Genomic DNA, 17,529 nt, shown 5'->3' with positions numbered 1-17,529 from the left:
TCAACAAAATAATAGCATATCGGATCCAACAATATAAAAAGACCAGACACTGATCAAGTGGGATTTATTCCAGGGATGCAAGGCTGGTACAATATTCACAAATCAATAAATGTAATACATCACATAAAAAAATTAATGACAAAAATCACATGATCACATCAATAGACACAGAAAAAGCATTCAACAAAATTCAACACCCATTTTAATAAAAACTCTCAGCAAAGTGGGAATAGACAGAGCATATCTCAACATGCTAAAGACTATATATGACAACCCTACAGTGAACATCATACTCAATGGGCAAAATCTAAAACCATTTCCCCTAAGAACAGGACCAAGATAGGTATGCCCGCTTTCACCACTCTTAGTCAACACAGAACTGGAAGGCCTAGCCACAGCAATTAGACAAGAAGAAATAAAAAGTATAGAGGGCCGCCTGAGAAAGCACATGGACATTCTTTAAATTGTTAGCTGAGCCCCAAGCATTGACAGAGTACCTTGTCCAGGTGTCAGCAGGGGTGGGTCTAGATATGTAAATCCAGTAATGCTAGGGCCTAGTTAAGAATGCAAATAAGCTCCTTTGACCCTATAAATAAACCTACTGCATGGCTTGGGGGTCGCCTTGCTGCCTCTCCATCAGAGAGATGGCTCCCACCTAGAGCCCAGCTTGATGAATCTATTTCTGCCTCCATGGTCTCTTTTTTCTTTCTCTAATTTCTTAATCCCCAGCTGCTCCACTCAGGAACCTGTCATTTTCCGTGATGGACACCGAAAACAGAGAAACAGCACACACACACACACACACACACACACACACACCCGCAAAAAAGCATCCAAATTGGAAAAGAGGAAGTAAAACTCTCATTATTCACAGATTATATGAAATGATACTTTACATAGAAAACCCTAAAGACTCCACCAAAAAAAAACTACTAAACTTAATAAATGAATTTGGCAATGTAGCAGAATACAAAACACCCAAAAATTGATGGCTTTTTTATACACCAATAATGAATTCTTAGAAAGAGCAACTAAACAAATAATTCCATTTACCACTGCAACGAAAAAAATTAAGATACTTAGGAATAAGCTTAACCAAGGAGGTAAAAGACCTGTACTCAAATAACTATAGGACATTGAAAAAAGGAGATAGAGGAAGATATAAGTAAGTGGAAGAAAATAGTGTTCATGGATTGATAGGATTAACATCATTAAAAAGTCCATACTAGCCAAAACCGGTTTGGCTCAGTGGATAGAGCGTCGGCCTGCGGACTGAAAGGTCCTGGGTTCGATTCCAGTCAAGAGCATGTACCTTGGTCGCAGGCCCATCCCCAGTAGGGGATATGCAAGAGGCAGCTGATCAATGACTCTCTCTCATTGATGTTTCTGACTCTCTATCCCTCTCTCTTCCTCTCTGTAAAAAAATCAATTATTTATATATATATATATATATATATATATATATATATATATAATCCATACTATATAGTCCATAATATATATATATAGTCCATACTGTGTATATATATATAGTCCATACTGTATATATATAGTCCATACTATCTGAGGCAATCTAAAGATTCAATGCATTCCCCAGTAAAATACCAACAGCATATTTCACAGATCTAGAATACTCTATACATTTATATGGAACCAAAAAAGACCCTGAATATCTGTAGCACTATTGAGAAAGAACAATGTTGGAGGAATCACAGTACCAGATTTCAAGTTATATTTCAAAGCTAGCATAATCAAAACAGCCTGGTACTGGCACAAGAACAGGAATATAGATCACTGGAACAGAACAGAAACCCCAGAAATCTACCCAAGCCATTACACTAAATTAATATTTTTTTTTAAATCAATCTTTATTGTTCATATTATTACAAAGGTTCCTCATTTCTTCCCCCCTCCACCAGGTTCCCACCCCATCCTCTGCCCCCTCCCCATCCCCCATTGTCCTCATCCATAGGTGCACAGTTTATGTTCAGTCTCTTCCTCCCTCCCTTTCCCCGATAATAAATCCCTTTTCAGATAGTAAATCTGTTACTTAGCATTTTCTCATATCAATAATACCTCCACATGCCCAATGATACACTTCACACAAAAGACATTTTCAAATAGGTCAACCAGCCTCATCCAGGCCCCACCCAAGGCACTCACAGATCAACACCCCAGCGCTATACTAACTGAACACATCCAGATCTAAGCCTTCATCACTTGATTCAGCAGACCCTCAAGTTCCCGCAAAAGTTTCCAGCCATGTCTGAGAGGCAGCCTTGGGCAGGTACAGGCGAGGAGCGAGCTGTTTCGGGCCTGGCTGCTCCAGGCCTGGCCTCTGTTGCTCTGGTTCGTTCCACAACCAGCTGCTCCGGGTCTGGTCACTGCCGCTCCCGACCTAGTTGCTCTGGACTTGGCTGTTGCTGCTACAGGCCTGGCCGCACCCGACCCGGCTGCTCTGGGACCGGTTGCTCCGGTCCCGGCCGCTCCGGGCCTGGCCGCTCCCAGCCTGACAGCCGCTGCTCCGGGCCTGGCTGCTCCCAGCCTGGCAGCCATTGCTCCTGGCCTGGCCGCACCAGACCCGGCTGCTCCGGGCCTGGCTGCTCCCAGCCTGGCAGCTGCTGCTCCGGGCCTGGCCGCTCCCAGCCTGGCAGCCGCTGCTCCGGGCCTGGCCGCTTCCAGCCTGGCAGCCGCTGCTCCTGGCCTGGCCGCACCAGACCCGGCTGCTCCGGGCCTGGCTGCTCCCAGCCTGGCAGCTGCTGCTCCGGGCCTGGCCGCTCCCAGCCTGGCAGCCGCTGCTCCGGGCCTGGCCGCTCCCAGCCTGACAGCCGCTGCTCCGGGCCTGGCTGCTCCCAGCCTGGCAGCCATTGCTCCTGGCCTGGCCGCACCAGACCCGGCTGCTCCGGGCCTGGCCGCTCCCAGCCTGGCAGCTGCTGCTCCGGGCCTGGCCGCACCCGACCCGGCTGCTCCGAGCCTGGCCGCTCCCAGCCTGGATGCTCCGTGCTTGGCTACTGCTGTTCTGGACCTGGCTGCTCCCAACCCGGCTGCTCTGGGCCCGGCTTCTCCGGGCCCAGCCACTCCGTGTCTGGGTGTTCCTGGACTGGCCACCCTGGGCTTGGCTGCCTCTGCCTCAGGCCTGGCTGCCACTGCCCCAGGTCTGGCTGCTCCAGTGCTGGCCGTTGATGCTCTTGTTCTGGCTGCTGCTGCTCTGGGGCCTGGCCACTGCTGCTCCGGGCCCAGCTGCCACTGCCTTGTGCCTGGCCACTCTAGGCCTGGTCGCCGCTGTTCCAACATTCTGTCCCTTTTTTCTCTTTTTTTTTTCTTTTTTAAAAAAAAAAACAAAAACGCATTTATGTTGCAATGTTGGCTGGTGCGTTGAGTTCTGACTTAGTCTTTGATTTTTCAAGATCTTCTTTGTATTCTTTCATAAGTAATTTTACTATCATTTGCTCTCACTTGATTTCTTCACATTGAGAACTTCTTTGGTTTCTTCCTCCTTGTCCTGGGAGCTCAGCAGGTTGGCCTGTGGCACCCCTTTGTTCTCCGCGGGCTCCCGCGCTGCTCCAGCCTGTTGCCGGGATCGGCGCCGCCCAGGAAGCAGCCCCCGTCCTTGGCTCCGTTGCCCGCGCTCAACAGTCGAAGGCTCAGGGGCACCCCCCCCCCTGGGGGCCCCGTCACCCGGCTCCTTGCTGGCGCCCGGCTGGCCGGTGTCCGGCAGGGGCTCCTGCTCCTCGTCAAGTTCCTCCAGTCTGGAGCTTTCTTTCTCCCTCCCACTAGGGGAGTCCAGGATCAGAGTCAACAGACTGTCCTCTGCGCACAGTGTGCGCGACTCCGGGGGCTCGGCCTTTCGCCGTGCTCCCAGGACTCCACCTCACAGGTCCGTTTCCCCCTGCCCGAGCCTGGGTCCCCAGGGACTGGCCCAGACCTGGAGTTCGGGGCGGTCTGGACTGAGGCTCAGAGCTGCTGCCGGAGGCTTTGTTTCTTCCGGCTAGGGTAATCCAGCATCAGAGTCAACATTCAGTCCTCTGCGCGCCATGTGCGCGCGACTCCGGGGGCCCCGCCTTTCGCCGTCCCCCGGGATTGTCTCCCCCTGCCGGAGCCTGGGTCCCCAGGGTCTGGCCCATAACTTGGGGCTCAGCGCTGCCGGTTCGGGGGTTCAGCCCAGGCTGGGAGTTCTATTTCCTTCCTGCTAGGGAACACCGGGCAGCACCCAGCCCTCTCCTCCTCTCCGGCTGCGACCTCTCCGCGCGCGCGCGTGCGTGCGAGCGCGCCGCATGTCTCCGTACCTTAGGCTTTTTTTCAGCTCCTCTGATTTTCCTTCTGGTTTTCTCCCTCCTTCCTATTGTAGAGTTTTCAGTCAGTCGACTACCTGTAGCTCTGGGCAATGTCCACTCTACATTTTAGTTGTATTCCCTTGAAATTGTTGTGAGCTGCTGCGGCTAGGTGTATACCCGAGCAGCCATCTTGGATCCTCTCCTAAATTAATATTTGACAAAGGATGCAAGAACATACAATGGAGTTAAGACCATCTTTTCAATAAATGGTGTTGCAAAAATTGGACAGATACATGCAAAAAAATGAAACTGGACAACCAACTTACACAAGAATAAACTCAAAATGGAGAAAAGACTTAAATGTAAGTTGTGAAACCATAAAAATCCTACGAGAAACTGTAGGCAGCAAAATCTCATACATCTCTCATAACAATATGCTTACAGATACATCTCCTAAGGCAGAGGAAACTAAGGAGAAAATAAATAAATGGGAATACATCAAAATAAAAAGCTTCTGCACAGCACAAGAAACCATCAACTAAATGAAAAGGGAGCCCACTGTCTGGGAGAACATCTTTATCAGATGTTTGGCAATGAAACATCTGATAAAGAGTTAATATCCAAAATATATAAGGAACTCGTACAACGGAACAAAAGAAAGACAATGAATTAAAAAATGGGCAAATGATCTACAATAAATAGACATATCTGCAAAGTAGACATACAGATGACCAAGAGACATATGAAAAAATTCTCGAGGTCACTGATCACCAGAGAGATGCAAATTAAAACAACAATGAGGTATCACCTCATACCTGTCAGAATGGCTACCATCAAAAATCAACAAATGACAAGTACTGGCGAGGATGTGGAGAAAAAGGAACCCTAGTACACTGCTGATGGGAATGCAAACTGGTGCAGCCATTATGGAAAACAGTATGGAGCTTCCTCAGAAAACTAAATATGGAACTGCCATTTGCCCCAGTGATACCACTTCTAGGAATATATCCTAAGAATCCCAAATCACCAATCAGAAAGAATACATGCACCCTACATTTATAGCAGAATTATTTGCAATAGCCAAGATCTGGAAATAGTCCAAGTACCCATCCGTAGATGAATGGGTAAAAAACAAACAAACAAAAACAACAGCCTATGGTACATGTACATAATGGAATACTACGTGGCTGTAAAAAAGAAGGAAATCTTACCTTTTGGGACAGCATGGGTGAACCTGAAGAGTGTTATGCTAAGCAAAATAAGCCAACTCAGTGAAAGACATATACCATATGATCTCACTAATTTGTAGAATCTAATGAACAATGTAAAAAAGAAATTTAAATAGATATGTGTAGTTGCATTAAAAGACATAGTAAAAATGTTACTTCTCCCAAAACTTAGCTAAGAGCTTACTGTACTTCCTATCAAAATCCCTGACAGATTTTTATAGACATACATAAGCCTTATTCTAAAATTTATATGAAAAAGCAAAGATACATTTTACTAATAACCATTTCAATTCTGAAAAGAAGAACAAAGTTGGAGGATTCATATTACTTCATTTCAACGCTTCCTATAAAGCTACAGTAATGAACACAGAGGAGCACATACACGAAAAAATAGACACATCAATTATGGAACAGAATAGAGTTTAGGATTAGACCCACAAAAATAGTCATTTTTTGACACAGCTACAAAGACAACTCAATGGAGAGATTATAGTCTTCTCAACAAACGATGCTATACACTTGAAGTACATAAACAACCACTCAAACCTAACACAAAAATCAATTAAATATGGATCATAATCTCAATGTAAAATGCAGAAACTATAAAATTTCTAAAAGAAAACATAAGGGAAAATCTGCATGACTTCGGGTTTGGTGCAGAGTTGTTTGTTTTATTTTTATTTGAGGAAGTTTATTGTTACATTTAAAAAAATATATTCGATTTTTTTATAGAGAAGGAGGGAGAGGGATAGAGAGCTACAAACATAGATGAGAGAGAAACATCAATCAGCTGCCTCCTGCATACCTCCCACTGGGGATGTGCCCACAACCAAGGTACATGCCCTTGACCAGAATTAAACCTGGGACCCCCCAGTCCACAGGCTGAAGCTTTATCCACCGGTTTCGCCTGTTGTTACATTTTTGCGATAATAGATGAGGCACAACTACCTCCTGCTCTTCCAACATCTCAGTACAAAAGACCATAATCAAGGGTAACAGTGAAATTAAGACAAAAAATTACAAAAGCTAAAGGTTTTAGAGACAAAAATGACTACAGTCTAAGTGTAGAAAAGTTGTAAATGGTTTAGTTCAGCATTGCAAATAGTTAACTTCTCTGGTTATGATGAATCCCAGAATTAGATTGGCTTTGATGCCTTCCTCTTGGCACTGGAATTGCAGACTCAGCGAAAAGCCCACAGGGGTGGTGGCTGAACTGGTGGGTCCTGGCCTTTGGGCCATCCCACCCCGCATTCCAGTCAGCCCAAAGCAATCACAATCCCTCATCCTATATAATCTTATATAATAAAGAGCTGATATGTAAATGATCATCACACCATCATGCTGGGGCTGGGGGACCCGAGGCCACATTGTCCTCCCCGGCGCTGGGGCTAGGGGACCTGATGACCTGAGACTGTGCCCCCCCCCCCCCTCGTCTGGCGGGGTTTGACAGGGGTGGGGCTGGCTGGGTCTGGGTCTCACACGATTTCAAGGTGCACGTGGGTGGGTGGGGACTTGACTGTCTCACCGTGTACCCCGGACTCTGACAGGAGATTTTCTTATACATTTTATTAATTTTCTTTCATCTTTGACAATTCTATTATAGAGAAAGGGCAAATAGCAATATTAAAATTTTCTATTTGTCCTTCCAGGAAGGAAGGACAGAGCATGTTGGAGGCATTAATTCCCTCTTAACATGTACAAATTTCGTGCACCAAGCCACTAGTACTTATATCAGTGGTTCTCAACCATTTTAATGCCCGGACCCTTTAATACAGTCCTCATGTTGGGTTGACCCTCCAACCATAAAATTATTTTCGTTGCTACTTCATAAATGTAATTTTGCTACTGTTATGAATCATAATGTAAATATCTGTGTTTTCCGATGGTCTTAGGCTCTACAGCAGGTTGAGAACTGCTAACAGGGTCACCTAAGACCATTGGAAAACATAGATATTTAGATTCTGATTCATAACAGTAGCAAAATTAGTCTCACCTGAGCCACATTTTCAAGTCAGTAATAGCTCGAATACTCACACACCTATGAGACCCAACACAGTGACTGGCAGGGAGCGCCCCTACTGTCATCAAAGGCAAGTGTGATCTCAGAATCGCCCCTCCAATGCTGCCTAGTGCTCCTTCTCTTTAAGCTTCACTGATATTAGGTGACTATCTCTCAGCTTATGAAGAGCCACAGTAAGCAGTACAAAAATAGTTTTTTCTAACAACAACAAAAGCTGAGCCCTGGTGGCCTGCGCACCTGAGGGTCTCAGGTTTGATTCCTGGTTAAGGGTAGGTACATGGATTGCAGGTCCAATCCCACTCCCCCTCCCTCCCCATTGGAGTCATGTGGAGGCAACCAATCGATCTGTCACATCAATATTTCTCTCTGGCCCCTTCCAATCTCTCTAAAAAAATCAATGAAAAATATCGTCATTCCTTGGGTGAGATTTTTAAAAAAAAAAAAAAAAAAAAGCTGAAACCTCAGTGAATACTGCCACACAGCCTAGATCACCAAAAGGGAAAAAATTTCATGTTGTCTCCTCATTAAAAACACAGTGATAACAAGGGTAACTCAGAAGCAGGTTTTCCCTCTCTTTTCTTCTGGGTCAGTTTTGGCCACACGATTCAGGTTTATCTGGCCTACTGACATGGAGCCAAGAGAGATGCAAAGGGACACAGGAGGGAAATAGTGTGGCCTAAATACAAGGACCCTAGGTTGTATGACTAAACCTCAATGAATTCTGGTGTCAGCTTCAGAGGAAGCTCTTTTTTCTTTTCTTTCAAAGGCCAGGAAAACCCTAACCACCGAGACAGACTTTGCAATGGAATGAAATGTACTTTTACATAGTGGCATCTAGCAGGTAGGTGGACTGTGACTGGGTGCCACTGAACAGCCCTGTCACACCCATAGCTCCTGAACTCCCCCAGCTGGGAGCCACTGTGGACGGTGTGCATGTGTTGTGTGAACATTCTAGAGACAGGAGTCCTGGACAAGACCCTGGATGGAAAAGAGGGCTGAGAATAGGGATCAGCTCTAAGAGGCACTGGGGTTGTGGAAGTCTGCAGGGACTCAGATTTGTGCAGGATCGGCACTTCTTGAAAGTCAGATTTCAGAGAGGAAAGGAGAGGGAGAAAGAGAGAAAGACTTCAATGATGAGAGAGAATCATTGATTGGCTGCCTTCTGCATGCCTCCACTGGGGATTGAGCCGCAACCTGGGCATGTGCTCTTCACTAGAATCGAACCCGGGACCCTTCAGTCCACAGGCCAACACTCCATCCACCGAGCCAAACCAGCTATGGCAAAAGGGATTTTCTTAATAATAAAGTCATGCTCCATAATGCCCTTGGTGGCTTTCATCACTAGCAGGATGTCTTCTTGCTTACTAGGAAAGTAGCTCAGCTGGCAGATCTGGTCCAAATTGTCCAGGCTGCACCTCTGCCAACCTTGGCAGAGGCTGAGGTCTGCACCAGGCCGGATATGGCCGCTCAGGCCAAGGACCCTGCTGCAGGCAAGGCAAGCTCCTCAGGCCAAAGCCGCTGCCAATGACCCAATGGTGATTAGTTTTTAAGAATAATACCAAAATCAAAATTCATAAAAGAAAAAATTTTAAGTTGCACTTACTTAAAATGAAAAACTATGTGAAGCACTATTCAGAGAATGAAAACATAGACTATGAGAAAATATCTGCAAATCACATAGATGATAAAATATATGTATCTAGCATATACAAAGAAATTTTAAGTCTGAACAGTTAAAAAGCATACAAAACCCAATTTTTTAAAATGGGCAAAATGAGAAAGAGAATGAAGAGTGGGGATGAAAGTGAAAGCAAGAGCAAAGGCTGATAGAAAGGTTAGATTATAAGATAGAAAATGATTTGACATTCCCAAGAAGTCTACAACTCCTTTTTCTGTTTAAATATTAGTAAATTATAGATACTAGTTATCCATACCTTGTATTTTTTTTTTAAATATATTTTATTGATTTTGTACAGAGAGGAAGGGAGAGAGATAGAAAGCTAGAAACATCGATGAGAGAGTCATCGATCAGCTGCCACTTGCACACCCCCTACCGGGGATATGCCCGCAACCAAGGTACATGCCCTTGACCGGAATCGAACCCGGGTCCCTTCAGTCCCCAAGCCGACGCTCTATCCATTGAGCCAAACCGGTCTCGGCCATACATTGTATTTTTAAGAAAAAATAAAAAGTGTGTGTAAAAGTGTGGTTGCTGTAGTTTTCTTTTTCTTGTAGAAAAGAAATTGGTATTTGAATAGTTTTGAATATGAAATGTCTGAAAAAATTATAGCATATATTTCTCATGGTGTATAAACCAGTTATGTTTTTAACATATTAGATGATTTTTAGAACCATAAAACTATTTTGTCTAGTACTACAGTGATGGATAAATGATTTTATTCATTTCTCAAATCTCATGGAACTTTATAGAGCAAAGAAGGAATTTTATGTAATATTTTAAAATGCAAATTTTAAATCATAACCCAGAATGGAGACTATGAAAAAAGAATTTAATTGTAATACAAATGTATGACATAGCCTCACTGGAGAGAATAGGGAGGAAAGGATCTAAGTAACTTTGGAAATGACTGGAAACTGTAAGACAAAAGGAACTGTACATGAGCACTGTGGATGGTAATGCTGCTTCCCATGGAGGTACTGGTGAGAAGTTCTGTTGCTGCAATCGTATACACTAGGACTGAAAAAATAAGTAAAAAGATAGTGAATGGTAGGGGCCAGGTTTCTCACAGTTGGAATGAAGGATGACAGATACAGAAGAGGGAAAGTCTAGAATGAACCACGGTAGTTCTGAATTAGTGTCTAAGTTATCAGTGGGAATTCCTGTTTAGCTTAATATAGAAACTGATGAGTAAAAGGAGAAATAATTCAGGTATGTATGTATACTAGTATACAGGTTAGTATGCATACATTTATTTCCTAGCTCTGGTCACTGACAGGGTCTAAAAGCAATGATACCCCAGTAACGGTGAGCACATCAGAGCAAATCCTGATTTCTAACATCATTCTCCAAAAAAAGGATCCAGGGAATGCTGAAATGGCTAGTTTTAGGGCTGGAACAGAATATATAAGATGAGCCTAGAGCATATATACTACAGTGACAGAAAGTAGGGAGGTATTCAAAACACAAACTGCTGGGAATATGTCAAAGTGAAGCGAACTGAAAGAGCCCCAGTGGCAAAAGATGGAACAATCTGAGCAACAAAAATAAATAATGCGGTTTTCAGTTATGTCTGGTAACAGAAAACTTTGACATGTTCAATGATAATAAAAGTAGGTAAGCTTTGATATTTTTCTAACTTTAAATCATGTAAAATTGTGTTCTTGTATAGGTATATTTTTTCAAAGTAGGACAGAATATACCAGGAATATAGCTTCAAAGGGACAGACACACTGGAATATGTTTATAGGGAAAGAGGCCAAGAGAGTTAGGGACTTACATGAACAACAGCCCAATTCAGTGTAATAAATATGTAAGCCCCTACTAGGTACCCAGAACTATGAGAGGTATGGGAGAATACAAGGACAAGTAAAATAGTCCCTGACCTTTAAAAGGCAACTGTCTGGTAGAAAGAATGAAAGCAAACACTAAGGGAACGAGCGATTCATCCAAATATTTAAAGGATTATTATGTGGAAAAGAGTCAGAGGTGTTCAGCATGCCCTGACAGGCTTAGGAATGAAGGGTAGAAAGAGTAACAGGCTGACTTGGGCTCAATGTCTGGCACAAAATTAGTGATTAATGTATGTTAAGATCTCTTCCCCAAATGCCCAATAAAACAGGATTCACTCTGCTGAAAACAATAAACTCTACCATTTATGTGACAAAGAAGATATTACTTCCAATTGTAATAATCACCTAGAAAAATTAGATTGTTTTAAAGTATAAAATTAAAAAATCTAAAATCCTACCTAATAAAAGAGTAATATGCAAATTAACCATCATTCTGCTATACCCATAAGCCATGCCTGCATCCTTCTGGACAAAACCATGGTGGCGGGGCTGAGGCAGAGGTGGTTAGGGCCGATCAAGCCAGGAAGGAAGGGCAATTGGGGGAGAGCAGGCCAGTGGAGGGGGGGCAGTTGGGGTGAGCAGGCTGGCAGGGGAAGGCAGTTGGGGGTGACTGGGCCTGCAGGGGAGAGCAGCAAGAAGGGCAGTTGTGAGTGACTGGGCCTGCAGGGGAGGGCAGTTGGGGAGGGCCTGCAGGGGAGGGTAGTGAGGGTAGTGAGGGTGACCGGGCTGGCGGGGGGAGTTGGGGGCGATTGGGCCAGCAGGGGAGCAGTTAGGTGTCAATCAGGCTGGCAGGGGAGTGGTTAGGGTGTGATCAGGCTGGCAGGCAGAAGCGGTTAGGGGAAATGAGGAAGGCAGGCAGGCGAGCTGTTGGGAGCCAGCAGTCCCAGAGAGTGAGAGGGATGTCCAACTGCTGGTTTAGGCCTGATCCCTGTGGGCCTAAACCGGCAGTCAGACATCCCCCAAGGGGTCCCAGACTGGAGAGGGTTCAGGCTGGGCTGAGGGACACCTCCCTCCCTGCCCCCCAGAGCACAAATTTTGTGCACAGGGCCTCAAGTCCTACATAATAAAAGCCTAATACGCTAAGTGCCTGGGCATCTATTCAACCAATCAAAATATAATATGCTAATGACATGCTAAGGCCGCTCAACCGCTCACTATGACGAGCACTGACCAGCAGGGGGCAGACACAATGCAGGAGCTGCCCCCTGGTGGTCAGTGCACTCCCATGGGCGAGTACTGCTCAACCAGAAGCCACGCTCACAGCTGGCGAGCACAGAGATGACGGGAGCCCCTCCGGCTCTACAGCAGTGCTAAGGACGTCTGACTGATGGCTTAGACCAGCTCCCTTAGTCAGACATCCTCTGAGGGCTCCCAGACTGTGAGGGGGTGCAGGCCAGGCTGAGGGACCCCCTGAGTGCACAAATTTCGTGCACTGGGCCTCTGGTCTCATAATAAGCCTTGGCTTCTCCCAACAAAGGATTTCCTCCTGTGTGGAGGAGTTGGAATCTCTGCTCAGGAAGCAGCATTTTGAATCTCTTGGGTACAACCTACAAGAACTGGGTGGGAAATTAGACTACAGTACTTATTCTCAAAATGTTCCCTGAATCCCCAAAATGGAATCACCTAGGAAAGTGGTTTAAAATGCAGATTCCCCAGCCCAGTTCTAGACGCTGAATCCACATTTCTGAAAGCGGGGCCCAGGAATCTGCACCTGTTAACAGTCACAAGGTGGAATTCTGGTGCACTGGGAGATGGGGACACGCCCAGACGGGAGGCTAGGCAGGATGAGCAGGTGTGTTTGGAGCCACGCTGACTGGGTTCACATCTCAGTTCCTCCATCAACAGCTCTGACGGCGGCAAGCCCCCCAGACCCTGAGAGCCTCCGCTTCTCCTACAGAAGGTGGGATGAGGCTTCCCTTGTGAAGACCAAGGAGAAAGACTACCTGTGTAGCACGTGTGTGCATGCGCGTTTGCTTTAACCCCTTCATGTACAGACAACTGTTCGGGAACGCCCGCATCTCTTCCCCTAAAGCAGAGTTTCGCACCTTTTCCTCATTATCCTCGTCTTTCTGGACATTTTCCCTCCTAAGCCCCTGCCTCCGGACACGGAGACGCACAGAGGCTGCACACCTGCTTCTGCTCCGCACCTTTGGGGGCGCGAGGCACGGAGCCGGCGAAGCCCGCTTTGCCCCCAAGAAGAGCGGGACCGCGGTGCTGAGGGGCCTCGGTCCGCCACCCCCACAGAGGCCGAGCCGGCACCCCCCCCCCCCCACAGAGGCAGAGCCGGCACCCCCCCCCCCCCCCAGAGGCCGAGCCGGCACCCCCCCCCCACCACCACCACAGAGGCAGAGCCGGTCCCCTCACAGGGGCAGAGCCGGCACCTCCCCCCTCCCCCCCAACCCCCCCCCCCCCGCCTCACAGAGGCAAAGCCGGCACCCCCTCCTCCCCCCCCAGGGGCAGAGCCGGCACCCTCCCCCCCACACAGAGGCCGAGCCGGTCCCCTCACAGGGGCAGAGCCGGCACACACACACACACACACACACACACACACACACACACCCCGGGACAGAGCCGGTCCCCTCACAGAGGCAGAGCGGGCACCCCCCGCCCCCCCAGGGTCAGAGCCGGCACCCCTCACAGAGGCCCCGGCGGCTCCCGGCGCGCGGTGACTTACTTTAACTCGCTGCCACCGTCAGAAAGCCGGAGCTTCCACCGGGAACCCACAGTCCGCTTCTCGAGACCAGGGCGGTCCGGGCGGCGCGGGCCGGCAGCCCCGAACCTGCGGCCCGGGAGCCGCCGCTGCCGGTGCCGCTGCCCTGAGGAGGTCGGCCTCCTCCCCGGCTCCGCGGCCCCGCCATGGGGGTGGGGGAGCTCCCTCGGGCAGCGGGGCTCCCGGAGGAATCTCCGGGTGGGCGGGATCCCGGCGCGGCTCCCGCAAGACCCGGGGCAACGCCCCCTCACAGCCTCGCACAACCGCCCGGCGCGCGGACACGCCACCGGCCCGCGGCCCCGCCCCCGCCCCCGTCCGCCCAATCGCCGCCGCGCGCCGCCGCACGTGACACGCACCAGCCAATGGCAGCCCGCGGCGGCCGTGAGGCAGGCGGAGTTGCCGGTCGCTCTGCAGCGGGCGGCGCACGACGTGGTCCCGGGACTTTGCGCGCGCGAAGGGTGGGGGGCGCGGGCCCGGAGAACTGGGGGGACTCGCCCAGCTGAGCTGTCGCCCCATCCTTACCTGCCACAGGTGTGTGGGTACCAGCCGCTGTGTGTCTGCCCCTCTTTCCAGCCCCAGCGAGGCTGCTTCTTTACCAGAGTTCTCTTCATCCGTCTCCAGGTGGCTTCCAAGGGCCGCTGTTCCTTATTTATTTGTCATGTTGATGTAATCACAGGAAGAGCCGAGCAGAGTGGTTTTCTGCTTTGTCATCTTGACGGGAACAACATTATTTATTAAACAGACACTTATTTCTCGCAGTTCTAGAGGCTGGAAGTCCAAGATCAGGTGCCAGCAGACTCTGTGTGCAAGTATGTCTCTTTCCTATTTTCTGTGCTACATTCATCTTTTCTGACTCTTTTCTGGGGTGCATTGACCTTTCGTGTCATGCAATTCTTCTTTTGCAGTATCTTATCTACTCTTTTCCCCACTCACTTTAATGTACATACGTGTGGTGTTTGTATGTTCAGTTTCATCATGTTATCAAATATGTGCAATTTCAGTAGTCAAGGTTTAATAACAAACACTTTTTATTTTTTTTATTTAGAACATTCTTAACTGAAGCTGGCATTTTTCATGACCAGAGGATGCTCCTCCTGCCAGGAGGCCCCGAGGCAGCCAGCCTGTCCCCAGGCCCAGCCTCTTCTCTCCCTGCAGGCCACAGCATCCAGCGCAGGGAAGGTTTGGATTGAAACAGCAGAAGGTAGCCAAAACCAGTTTGTCTCAGTGGATAGAGTGTTGGCCTGCGGACAAAAGAGTCCCAGGCTCTATTCCGGTCAAGGGCATGTACATTGGTTGCGGCGAGTGGGGGGCATTCCATGGAGGGCTCTGATAGGTAGGCAAGAACCAGCAGTTCTTTTCAAATGTAAGTGGCAACTCTATTGGTGTGTGGCTCTTCGGCACTTTATACATCGGTGATTTTAGATTCACAGCACAAAGTCTTTACCTGATGTGCCCTGTATTTCAGTTCTTGATACCTCACCCTAGTTCTGGGTCCCTCAACCTACTTCCTATCTGGTCTTGGTTTACTTCAACACAGGCTACACTTTCTGAACAAAATTCAGAACATGGGGTCTGAAGAAATAATGGGAACTTATGGCTCACAGATCCCAGTGTTTGAAATTAGGATTGACCCCACAGAGGCAGCATGCTGGGTTGCTGTGTGCACCTCATTCCTTAGGGAGCAGTCCTGTGGCCCCAAGTTCCGCCCAGTGCTGGGAGCCCTGTAGATGCAGCCGGCCCAGCCTTACAACCCATCCCCTTTGCCCCAGTCCATCAGGGCAAGACCAGAAATCACCATGTTTGTTTCTCAGAGTATTATATTGTTCAATGTTTGTTAACCTTTGAGTGATTTTAATGCAATGTTTTAAAGAAGTAATGCCTTTGCATAGTTCACAGCCCAATTCTGCAAAATGGAAAATGTAGTGAAGAGTCTTTCTCCTGCCTCCTTCCCCTCTTGCAAATGACCGGAAAGGGGATCAGATGATTTCAGTTTTCTTGGAAAGTATGACAAACTCAAGTAAGTTGATTCTGCTACTATACACATGTGTTTTTAAAAAAATGTTTTTATTGACTTCAGTGAAGAAAGGTGAGATAGAAACATCAATGAGAGAGAATCTATTTGTCAGCTGCTTCCTGCACGCCCTCTACTGGGGATCCAGACACAACGCAGGCATGTGCCCTTGACCCAGATCTCACTTGGGAACCTTCAGTACCAGGCTGACACTCTCTGTCCACTGAGCCAAAGCGGCCATGGCTATACATGTTATATTGGCAATTGAAATTCTGCAGAATGGGCAGGGGCTGGCATGGCTGCCTCCAGAGTTCGTTATGTAGACAGGAGGTAGGGCCCTGGCCCGGAAGTTCAGTTGATCACACACACCCCTCCTCTAACCTGTGACCTCCAAGTTCATAGGTCAGTGCTCAACCACTGAGACACACTGAAAGGGCTGGACACCGGGGTTTGGGTGAGCGTCCCTGGTTGGCAATATTCCACACAGATTCATTGATGCTGGAATACTTCACCATCCTGATTCTGAGAGCGCAACTGGGAGCCCCAAATCGGGCCCTTTCTGGGACTGCTCTGTGTGTACTTTCCCCTCACTTAAATCTTTGAGATAAGTTCTCGGTTCCTTGTCACCTCATACCAGCTATCTTTTGTAGGAGCTACAGCATCTACCTGCAAATGATCACATTTTTGCATTTAATAAATTTTACAATATTAAAAACACCAAAATTTGCTTATAAAACTGAAAATATAAAACAATTTTTGGACTTTATTAATAAAAAATTAAATTCTTTGTAAAGTTGAAATTCTCAACTAAAAATTGATAGTGTCCATGTCAAAATTTTAATGGTTAGCAGGTAGTTTGTGACAAAGATGGCTAAATAATGAAGCAAATTTGAATTTATATATACTAATGAGCTGCTGTTTCCTATTGAGACTATCATTATTTATCTTAGCCAACAGGCAATGAATTTAATTGATTGTCTGAAATATAACATGCAGGAATAGTTCTGTAAATACATTTAAATAAACTGTAAAGATATTTAATAAATATAGCATTTATGATAAAAATGTAAATCTTTTTTTACTTAATAGATGATTTGCTTTTTTTCTTTTTAAAATGTTTTGTTTTTCACTTACAGTGCACATTCAGTATTATTTGTTTTAGTTTCAGATACACACATTGTAATCTTTTCAAAGTCTTAAAGGCCTATTTAAAAAATACATTTTTATTGATTTCAGAGAGGAAGGGAGAGAAAGAGAGAGAGAGATGCATAAATGATCAAAGAGAATCGTGGATCAGCTGCCTCCGGCATATTCCATTGTGGATTAAACCTGCAACTGGGCATGTGCCCTTGACCAGGAATCAAACTGTGACTTTCTGGTTCATGGGTCCACGTGCAACCACTAAGCCAAACCAGTGAAACTATGGATATGTTTTTATTGATTTGAGAAAGAGGGATGCATAGAGAGAGAGAGAGCGCATGGGAAATTTCAATATGAGAGGGAATCATTGATCAGTTGCCTCCCATACCCGCCCTGACCAGGGATTGAACCCACAATCTAGTTATATGCTATGACCAGATATCTAACCCAAAACCCTTTGTTAGATACAGGATTACACTCCAACCAAAGGAGCCACCTGGCCAGGGCTTCCATTGAATTTTTTTCAAGTGTTATAGCCACATACAGTCCACCAAACCACCCCTGACTTCCTGTCCCAAATACCTGAAAACCCTCGGGCCTGGAATGATGGGCAT

General features: G+C 46.9%; 1 protein-coding gene across 3 annotated transcripts in view; it reads right to left on the bottom strand.

Moving 5' to 3' along the window:
* CDC14B (cell division cycle 14B) overlaps positions 1-14,062 on the bottom strand; it is a 112,110-nt gene extending 98,048 nt beyond the window's left edge. For all 3 annotated transcript variants that reach the window (XM_084898973.1, XM_084898974.1, XM_084898975.1), the window contains exon 1: positions 13,729-14,062. The gene's annotated coding sequence lies outside the window, so the exon portion shown is untranslated. The remainder of the gene's footprint in view (positions 1-13,728) is intronic.
* Positions 14,063-17,529: the final 3,467 nt, after the last annotated feature.

Source organism: Pipistrellus hanaki, assembly GCF_964339955.1.
Source record: "Pipistrellus hanaki genome assembly, chromosome: 11".
NCBI classification, from domain to species: Eukaryota; Metazoa; Chordata; class Mammalia; order Chiroptera; family Vespertilionidae; genus Pipistrellus; species Pipistrellus hanaki.
The sequence above is the reverse complement of the archived record's forward strand: the minus strand, read 5'-3'. Positions and strand labels throughout refer to the sequence as shown.